Source organism: Schistocerca nitens, chromosome 10 (assembly GCF_023898315.1).
Source record: "Schistocerca nitens isolate TAMUIC-IGC-003100 chromosome 10, iqSchNite1.1, whole genome shotgun sequence".
In the NCBI taxonomy this organism is placed as follows: domain Eukaryota; kingdom Metazoa; phylum Arthropoda; class Insecta; order Orthoptera; family Acrididae; genus Schistocerca; species Schistocerca nitens.
This window is the reverse complement of record NC_064623.1, coordinates 183555071-183566171: the sequence shown is the minus strand read 5'-3', so window position 1 is coordinate 183566171 and position 11101 is coordinate 183555071.

Genomic DNA, 11101 nt, shown 5'->3' with positions numbered 1-11101 from the left:
ACAACGCGCGCCCCACACGTCCACAATTGCTACAGAGTTGCTCCAGGAACACTCTTCCGAGTTTAAACACTTCAGATGGCCACCAAACTCCCCAGACATGTACGTTATTGAGCAGATCTGGGATGCCTTGCAACGTGCTGTTCAGAATATATCTCCACCCCCTCGTACTCTTACGGATTTAAGGACATCCCTGAAGGATTCACGGTGTCAGTTTCCTCCAGCACTACTTCAGACATTAGTTGCGGCACTTCGGCGTACTCGAGGGGGCATCAGTTTTTTTGGCTTTCCAGTTCCATCTTCAACGAAGTGGCAGAAATGTGCCTCATGACTCAAAAATCTCTTACCTCTATATTTAACGCTTGAAGGCAAATGGCGATGAGTCACGACATCGACATATTTTCGCCACTTTATGACGTTAGTTTCGAGGATTGTTGGCTAGCTTCGGTTATTTGGAGGTGTTCATTTAGAATGAAACCGGCTGTGCCATACTAACCGCCCCTGAAATATAGCTGCAATGGTTTATATGAACATTTAGATCATACAGCTGTGGAGCAGAAGAGTGATCAAGATTAGAAAAAACAAAACTTACAGGGCTATTACAAATTATTGAAGCGATTTCATAAATTCACTGTAGCTCCATTCATTGACATATGGTCACGACACACTACAGATACGTACAAAAACTCATAAAGTTTTGTTCGGCTGAAGTCGCACTTCATGTTTCTGCCACCAGAGCGCTCGAGAGCGCAGTGAGACAAAATGGCGACAGGAGCCGAGAAAGTGTATGTCATGCTTGAAATGCACTCACATCAGTCAGTCATAACAGTGCAACGACACTTCTGGACGAAGTTCAACATAGATCCACCAACTGCTACCTCCATTCGGCGATGGTATGCGCAGTTTAAAGCTTCTGGATGTCTCTGTAAGGGGAAATCAACGGGTCGGCCTGCAGTGAGCGAAGAAACGGTTGAACGCGTGCGGGCAAGTTTCACGCGTAGCCCGCGGAAGTCGACGAATAAAGCAATCAGGGAGCTAAACGTACCACAGCCGACGGTTTGGAAAATCTTACGGAAAAGGCTAAAGCAGAAGCCTTACCGTTTACAATTGCTACAAGCCCTGACACCCGATGACAAAGTCAAACGCTTTGAATTTTCGGCGCGGTTGCAACAGCTCATGGAAGAGGATGCGTTCAGTGTGAAACTTGTTTTCAGTGACGAAGCAACATTTTTTCTTAATGGTGAAGTGAACAGACACAATGTGCGAATCTGGGCGGTAGAGAATCCTCACGCATTCGTGCAGCAAATTCGCAATTCACCAAAAGTTAACGTGTTTTGTGCAATCTCACGGTTTAAAGTTTACGGCCCCTTTTTCTTCTGTGAAAAAAACGTTACAGGACACGTGTATCTGGACATGCTGGAAAATTGGCTCATGCCACAACTGGAGACCGACAGCGCCGACTTCATCTTTCAACAGGATGGTGCTCCACCGCACTTCCATCATGATGTTCGGCATTTCTTTAACAGGAGATTGGAAAACCGATGGATCTGTCGTGGTGGAGGTCATGATCAGCAATTCATGTCATAGCCTCCACGCTCTCCCGACTTAACCCCATGCGATTTCTTTCTGTGGGGTTATGTGAAAGGTTCAGTGTTTAAACCTCCTCTACCAAGAAACGTGCCAGAACTGCGAGCTCGCATCAACGATGCTTTCGAACTCATTGATGGGGACATGCTGCGCCGAGTGTGGGAGGAACTTGATTATCGGCTTGATGTCTGCAGAATCACTAAAGGGGCACATATCGAACATTTGCGAATGCCTAAAAAACCTTTTTGAGTTTTTGTATGTGTGTGCAAAGCATTGTGAAAATATCTCAAATAATAAAGTTACTGTAGAGCTGTGAAATCGCTTCAATCATTTGTAATAACCCTGTATTTTCCCTACGAGTAAGATATCCGCTGCAGGGCTATACAGATGTGTACCCAAGCACTGCAAAAAGTACTCGTGGCCAAGCGCTACAGTCTAGGAGCTCATTAATCAAGGAATTAAATTTCCCGTGTGAGTCTGCGAACATTCTAAATAATTTGTGTATAAAACCGTGTAGATCGCTTAATGTTGAGGGGGATTGCGTGATAATGTTAAATTCTTTCAGGGATGAAGGAGAAGGGTAAATGTATTTGTTTGAGGTAAGGGTCCCTAGTCTGTGAACGTCCGAGCCTAAAGTTATAAGTGAAACTCGTTCTGATGCCTCTGTCAGTTACATACATGTACCGGTACTGTTGTCACTAATATTGCATCGTATGCATTTCAGACGAATACTTACTATTCGTCAACGGGTGTGGATACAATGTGATGGAACCTCACGTCACTTTGGACTTAGGATCAGATCTGGACCAGATATTACCTGGAAAGTGGATAGCTAGGGGAGGTCCTGTTTGGTGTACAGCACGTTCACCGGATCTCGCCCCATTTCATTTCTTCTTATTCAGAATGTTCAAATGTGTGTGGAATCTTATGGGACTTAACTGCTAAGGTCATCAGTCCCTAAGCTTACACACTACTTAACCTAAATTATCCTAAGAACAAATCCCGTGCGGCTTCTTCTTATTGGTCCGTGTGTAAAGAGTCCTGTGTACGAGACAACTGTGAAGACTGAATAAGATTTCCTGCGAAGAATTCTCGCTGCCTGCGACACTGTTCAAATGACACGAGGGGATATTAGAACCGGTGCGGCAGATTTTTGTGCTATGATGTCATGCCTGCGTTGACACTGGACGCACCATTTTGTACAACTATTGTAAGTATAGCAGCTTATGCAGATAAATGGAATTCATTATTACTGCGCTGTAGACTTAGGATTTTCGGTCTCTCTGACATCAAGTCACGTGAGCCGTTACTAGTCCAACCAATACGTGAGGGTATTGATGAGCATTCAGCTGGAATTCCGTACGTCATGATGTCTGTGTTTCTGAAACTGGGAACCTTCGAACCCAGCGCGAGGGTAAGGCGCAAGTGCGGTAGGTTTTCGCTTCCACATTCCGACTTCGACGTTTATGGATTCGGTTGCCTTACCTCAAATTCATATACTTACCATTATAATTGCGTGGACTTCCGCGGCCATACTCATTTGATCAAAGCTTGAAAGGTGGCTACACTGAGCCACAGCGCCAGAGAGTTTTATTCCGCCGCCTCCACTGGCAGTTCTTGTCGAGAAGTCGTAGTAGTCAGTGCTTGCTGAGATGTCGTAGTGAAAAGTTCTTGTCGAGAAGTCGTGGTGGAGAGTGCTTGTTGAGATGTGGTGGTAGTGAGTCGGTGTTGAGATGTTGTAGTAGGGAGTGCTTGTTCCATGTTTTATGCAGTTTTGATGGGCAAGACAGCAGATGTTGCTAGAATGGAGATATTGTAATGATCAGAGTGCTTTTCGTCAATATATATGAAGGTAAAAAAATTCCCTTTTCCTTTTATTATTTCAGTGTCTTAAATAATGCGTCATTACAGGTTCAGTCAACAAAGCATCTGGCTTGTGTTCTTGTATTAGAGTGTAATTCTGGTTTCCTTACGCAATTATAGTATTTATATTTTTTTTAATTGCTTCAGTATAAATGGTATTTAAAATTTCTTGTCTTATTGAAGAAGAACCGTGCCAGATGTGTACGTTGAATCACACTTCCACACACAGAACAGTTACACTTGTGCTTTGGTTTCGTACGTTTTATAGTTGCTGGGGACTTAATTAATTAATTGTGTTAACGAAAATTTTCTTTCATTCTTTGTTGTTATTCTATGCAGTCAGATTGCGTACTAAAACTAGTCAGGGCCAACCGTTTACGACACTTCGTAGCCGGACATCAGCTACTAAAAATTAAAAAGTATTTGCATTTCATATAAATATAATTAAGCCCCCATGCAAGCTTTCTGAATGTCGTACCGCGTCGTAATGTGCAAGGGTTAGTCAGTTATAATCCGCAAAGTAGTTATACAACTTTATTGTAATCAAATAGGAAACTTAACATCATTTTTCGACGTAGTCTCCTTGCGTCTCAACGCACTTGGTCCATCGTTGTACAAGCTTCCTGATGCCCTCATAAAAGAAGGTTCTCGGTTGAGCTGCGAGCCAGGAATGCACCGCTTCTTTCACTGCTTCGTCCGAGGCAAATCGACGGCCGCTTAATGTCTGTCTGAGTGGGCCAAACAAGTGATAGAAGGGGCAAGATCGGGACTGTATGGGAGGATGATCCAGTACTTCAAATTTGAGTTTCTGGAGCGTTTCAGCAGTGTGGGCAGCAGTATGCGGACGGTCATTGTCGTGCAACAACACAACACCATTTGACAGCAATCCTCGGCGCTTGCTTCGAATTGCAGACTTTAGCCTGGCGGTAAGCATCTCACTGTAACGTACACTGTTTATTGTTGTACCCCTTTCCCCACAATGTTCCAGTACTGGACCTTGTGCGTCCCAAAAAACCGTAAGCATCAGTTTTCCTGCGGACAGGTGTGTCTTGAACTTTTTCTTGCACGGAGAATTTGGATGTTTCCATTCCATACTCTGCCGTTTACTCTCCGACTCGTAATGATGGATCCATGTTTCGTCACCAGTAATGATCCTGTCTAAGAAGTTGTCCCCTTCGTTACCATAGCGATCCAAATGTTTTTTGCCAATCTCCAAGCGCTTTTGTTTACGCAACTGTGTGAGTTATTTTGGGACCCATCTTGCACAAACTTTATGAACCCCAGGTCTGTTGTGGATGATTTGGAAAGCAGAACCGTGAATAATTTGCAGATGTTGTGTCACTTCGTCAATATTTAGTCGTCTGTCTAAGAGAATCATTTCACGTGAACGCTCAATGGTTTCTCCATTTGTGGCGCTAAACGGTCGTCCGGCTCCTTCACCGTGCGTAACACTTGTGCGACCATTTCTGAATTTTTCAATCCATTCGTAGACACTCCGTTGTGGCAAAACGCTGTTCCCGTACTGTACCGAAAGTCTTCTATGAATTTCGGCCCCTGATGTGAATTCCGACCACGAAAAACGGATCATTGAACGTTGCTCTTCTTTGGTGCAAATAGACAGCGGAGGAGAGGTGATTAACAGCACGGCAGCGATAACGAAACTAACCTAGCAGCTTGAAAATTACAAAGATATAACAAAAAATAAACGAAACAAGCGTCATCAACGTAAAACGACAGTACCACCAAAATAAACAAAAATATAACTAAATTGCGAATAATAATTGACTTACTCTCGTAAAAAACTGTACTGGAGAAATAAACGTCTCAGCCACGGAGACAGTGGCCGGAACATTGGTTTCTCCAGTATAGTTTATATTACACCGATGAGCCAAAACATTATGACCACCTGTTTAATAGTGTGTTCTTCCGCTTTTCAAATACGATTCAAGAGAGATTCTGCTCGTCATGGTTTCTACAAGCCCTTAACAGGGTTCCAGAAATACCGGGTGATCAAAAAGTAAGTATAAATTTGAAAACTGAATAAATCACGGAATAATGTAGATAGAGAGGTACAAAGTGACACACATGCTTGGAATGACATGGGGTTTTATAAGAACAAAAAAAATACAAAAGTTCAAACAATGTCAGACAGATGGCGCTTCATCTGATCAGAAAGGCAATAACTAGCATAACAAAGTAACAGAAAGCAAAGATGATGTTCTTTACAGGAAATGCTCAATATGTCCGTCATCATTCCTCAACAACAGCTGTAGTCGAGGAATAATGTTGTGAACAGCACTGTAAAGCATGTCCGGCGTTGTGGTGAGGCATTGGCGTCGGATGTTGTCTTTCAGCATCCCTAGAGATGTCGGTCGATCACGATACACTTGCGACTTCAGGTAACCCCAAAACCAATAATCGCACGGACTGAGGTCTGGGGATCTGGGAGGACAAGCATGACGAAAGTGGCGGCTGAGCACACGACCATCACCAAACGATGCGCACAAGAGATCTTTCACGCGTCTAGCAATATGGGGTGGAGCACCATCCAGCATAAACATCGTACGTTCCAGCAGGTGTTTATCAGCCAGGCTGGGGATGATGCGATTCTGTAACATACCGGCGTACCTCTCACCCGTCATGGTAGATGTGTTAAATCCAACCCATACCGTGACTTTCTCGTCGTGCAATGGAGTTTCCACGACAGTTCTAAGATTTTCGGTAGCCCAAATTCTGCAGTTGTGGGCATTGACAGACCCTCGGAGCGTGAAATGAGCTTCGTCGGTCCACTACACGTTACTCAACCAATCGTCATCTTCTGACATCTTTTGAAACGCCCACACCGCAAATGCCCTCCGCTTTACTAAATCGCCAGTTAACAGTTCATGATGCCGATGGATTTTGTACGGATAGCATCGGAGGGTACTCCTCAGTGCCAACCAAACAGTAGTGTATGGAATGCCGGTGCGACGAGCGACTACACGAGCGCTGACTTCCCCGTGCATAGACGAACCCGCTACAGTCTCCATTTCTTCCTGAACTGTCTCAGCAGCATTACGCCTTGTGCTCGGTCGGCCACTACGGGGTCTATCGTCTAAACAACCCGTGGCTTCGAACTTCGAAATCATTCTCGCCACAGCTGCATTTGTCAACGGACCTTTACCCGTTCGAATCCCCTTCCTATGGCGATAGGATCGTAACGCTGAAGTAGGACATTCCCCATTGTGATAATATAGCTTCACTAAAAGCGCGTTTTCGGGGTAACGTCAACATGTTGCGACTGCTGGCGCATCTGATTCTCTCTCTCCTTACAGCTCCTACAGCTACACGGTTGTCATGCGCAGTCACTGGCGTTTGCTGTCCAGCACCATCTGTCGGACATTTTGTGAACTTCGTTTTTTTTTTTTTGTTCTAATAAAACCCCATGTCATTCCAAGCATGTGTGTCAATTCTTACCTCTCTATCTACATTATTCCGTGGTTTATTAAATTTTCAAATTTATACTGACTTTTTGATCACCCGGTATATGGCACCAAGTGTCAACACTCAAGCAAAGCAGTTCTGCCAAATTACGGGATGGTGGTTTACAGGCAAGCAGCTGGCGTCAGAATACATTCCAATAGGTACGGATCAGGCACATTTGCTGGCCTAGACATCAGTGTGAATTCGCTATAATACCCCTCAAACCAGTCTAGCAAGATTCTGACCTTGCAACACAGACAGTTGTCCTATTGGAAGATGCAGTTCACTGCTATCACGACACACCACAGATCCTATGGAAACCCAACTCAGTGTACCCCATAGCATAATGCTGGCCGCTCCGGCCTGCATCTGTGTCACGGTGAATGTTTCGTGCAGCAACTCGCCTGGATGACGGTGTACAGGGTGAAACGTACTTAAACCGACAAATAATTACTATTAAAAACAGTCTTGATCACGATTTATTTAACAAGGTTAAATAAATCGTGATCAAGACTGTTTTTAATGGTAATTATTTATAACACATTGATCACTGCTGTTCCCATAATGCATTCAAAAGTAAACCGACAAAGTCTGGGAGGTTCTAGGGGACATCAAAACAAATATTTTTCCCTAATGTCATTTTTTCCTATGAGGAGTATTTAAACCGGTAGAGGAAGATTTCTCTGGCGGCAAATTAATTAAACCAACAAACACTTTTCTATTTTTTATGACCAAGAGACAACACATTAACACAACCCAATTTCAATTACAGTAGATTTTCAAAAATGCCTCCATTGACACGTAAACAAAGGTTACACTGTCGGAACATGTTCTGTCTGACACGGGCAAAAACCCCAGGAGTATCCTGAATTGTTCCCGCTGCTGCTACTATCCGGGCAACCAGATCCTCTTCTGATGCAACAGGAGTTGCTTAAACAAGGTTGTGCATCTCTCCCCAAACAAAAAAGTCCAGAGGGGACATATCTGGGGATCGAGCAGGCCATGATACAGGACCATCTCTGCCAATCCACGTTTCTGGGAACCGTCGGTCCAGGAATCGACGCACACGACGATTGAAATGTTCCGGCACCCCGTCATCTTGGAACCACATGCGTTGTCTTGTAGGGAGCGGAACGTCTTCCAGCAATTCTGGCAATACTCTGGCGAGAAAATTGTAATAGTGCCTGCCATTTAATGGCCTAGGAAGCAGATACGGCCCAATTAAACAGTCCCCAACAACACCGACCCACACATTAACGAAGAACAGCACTTGATGGGAGCTAGTAACTATAAGATGTGGGTTATCCCCATTCCAAACATGCGAATTGTGCATGTCGAAGACTCCATCACGCCCGAACGTTGCTTCATCGGTAAACAGACAGCGGACGGAAATGTAGGATACATTTCACACTGTTCCAGGTACCACTGCGAAAACTGTGCTCTGAGTGGATAATCAACTGGTTCCACGTTGTGGTTACGCTGTAAGTGAAATGGACGTAACAATTGCTCTCGAAGGACTGTTCTTACATTCGTCTGATTCGTCCCCATGTTACGTGCAATTGCACGAGTGCAGATTGCAGGATCCCGCTCCACATGCTGCAAGACAGCTTCCTCATATTGCAGCGTTCTTACCGTGCGACGGCGTCCCTGCCCTGGTAATCTGCTAAATGACCCGGTCTCACGTATACGTTGGTAGACAGCAGCAAAGGTCGTATGATGCGGGATACGGCGATTAGGATATTGTTGTTGATAAACTCGCTATGCAGCTCGTCCGTTGTCGTGTGCTACGTGGTATGCACCAACCATATCAGTGTACTCACTCCAGGTGTATCGCTCCATTAGTAAACAGAGACAATGCACTACTACACTGGTGGGCAGCAGTTGCCTACAACTGAAGAGCGTAATGCGCCCTGTAACAACTGAAGATCATAATACGGCCTCTAACAACTGCAGAGCGTAATACGGTCGCCACCGGTTTAAATAATCCTCATAGGAAAAAATGACATTAGGGAAAAACATTTGTTTTGATGTCCCCTACAACCTCTCAGAATTTGTCGGTTTAAATACTTTTCACCCTGTATAATGAGCCAGCCATCGACCTGGCGTAACAGGAAATCCGATTCATCCGACAGGCGACACGTTTGTATTGACCCACAGTGAAAACTCAGTGATACCGTGCCCACTGCAATCGTAATTGACTATATAGTTGGGTCAGCACAGGAGCACATAGGGATCGCCCGGCGTGGAGCTCCAAGTTCAACAATGGCCCTTGAACGGTGTGCTCCAAAATACTTATTCCTGCACCACCACTGCCTGTCCTGGATAATACAGTGGGGGATCTTCCGACCTGTGCATTTTGTGATGAGATGCGGCCGTCCAGTACCATACGGCCTACTCGTTATTTCATCATCCTTCAACCAGTTTCCAGAGGTGCTCAAGCCACCAGCTTCGCCGTGTCAGAAATTCTCGCTTCCAGTCACAGCGCCGAATCAATGTGCGCTTTGTCAAAACCGATTATATGAATAGATTTCTCCATTTGATGGCCGTATCTTTGCTATAATGACTGCCCATGCTGTTCCGCTTACATTCTTTCCTAACTGCGTCACGTGCCCGCAACACCGCCACGGGGCATCTAACGTCGCGGTGTGCAGTGATCACAGTGGTTTGGCTCATCAATTCTGAAGCGGTGCTATAATCAAAAAAACTTTGTTAAGTAGGCTGTTTAGGTTTTTATGTTGGTAACGCCATGTAGCGCTCCGTATGATGATGCAAAACAGCAAATGTTGACATAAAAGTTGTAAGTAGGCTGTTTAGGTCTTTATGTTGGTAACGCCACGTAGCGCTCTGTATGAAAATCATTGACTGTGCTGTGTGAAGTCTGTGGCTGGTTTGCATTGTTGGAATATTTGCTATTGTATTGTTGGGCAGTTGGATGTGAACAGCGCGTAGAGTTGCGCAGACGGAGGTGAGCCGCCAGCAGTGGTGGATGTGAGGAGAGAGATGGCAGAATTTTAAGAGCGGGCGATCTGGACGTGTGTCCGCCAGAAAGAGTAAATTTGTAATACTGGATATCATGAACTGATAGATATATGATGACTTTTGAATATTATTAAGGTAAATACATTGTTTGTTCTCTATCAAAATCTTTCATTTGCCAACTATGCCTATCAGTAGTTAGTGCCTTCAGTAGTTAGAATCTTTTGTTTAGCTGGCAGAATTGGCACGCACTGTATTGCAGTAGTGCGAGTAACGAAGATTTTTGTGAGGTAAGTGATTCATGAAAGGTATACGTTATTGTTAGTCAGGGCCATTCTTCTGTAGGGATCATTGAAAGTCAGATTGCGTTGCGCTGAAAATATTGTGTGTCAGTTTAGTGAATGTCTGAGTACGTTTAGTTTTGCTCAGCTGTTTGAAAATCAAATAACATAGAGGTTTTCCAGCACTGTCATTTATAAAATTTTTCTAAGGGAATGTTTCATATTATTTATGTTTTCCAGCACAGTCATATATAAAAACCTTCTAAGGGAATGTTTCATATTATATATGTTTTCCAGCACTATCATTTATAAATTTTTTCTAAGGGAATGTTTCATATTATATATGTTTCCCAGCACTATCGTTTATAAATTTTTTCTAAGCGAATGTTTCATATTATATGAATCATTCCCTTAGAAAAATTTTATAAATGACAGTGCTGGAAAACCTCTATGTTATTTGATTTTCAAACAGCTAAGCAAAACTGAACGTACTCAGACATTCACTAAACTGACACACAATATTTTTAGCGCAACGCAATCCGACTTTCAATGATCCCTACAGAAGAATGGCCCTGACTAACAATAACCCGTACCTTTCATAAATCACTTTCCTCACAAAAATCTTGGTTACTCAAACTACTGTAATACTGCGTGAGCCAACACTGCCAGCTGAATAAAAGATTCTAACTACTGAAGGCACTAACTACTGACAGGCATAGTTAGCAAATGAAAGATTTTGATACAGAACGAACAATGTATTTACCTTAATAATATTCAAAAGTCATCATATATATATATATATATATATATATATATATATATATATATATATATCTGTTCCTGATATCCAGTATTACAAATTTACTCTTTCTGGCGGACACACGTCCAGATCGTCCGCTCTTAAAATTCTGCCATCTCTCTCCCCACATCCACCA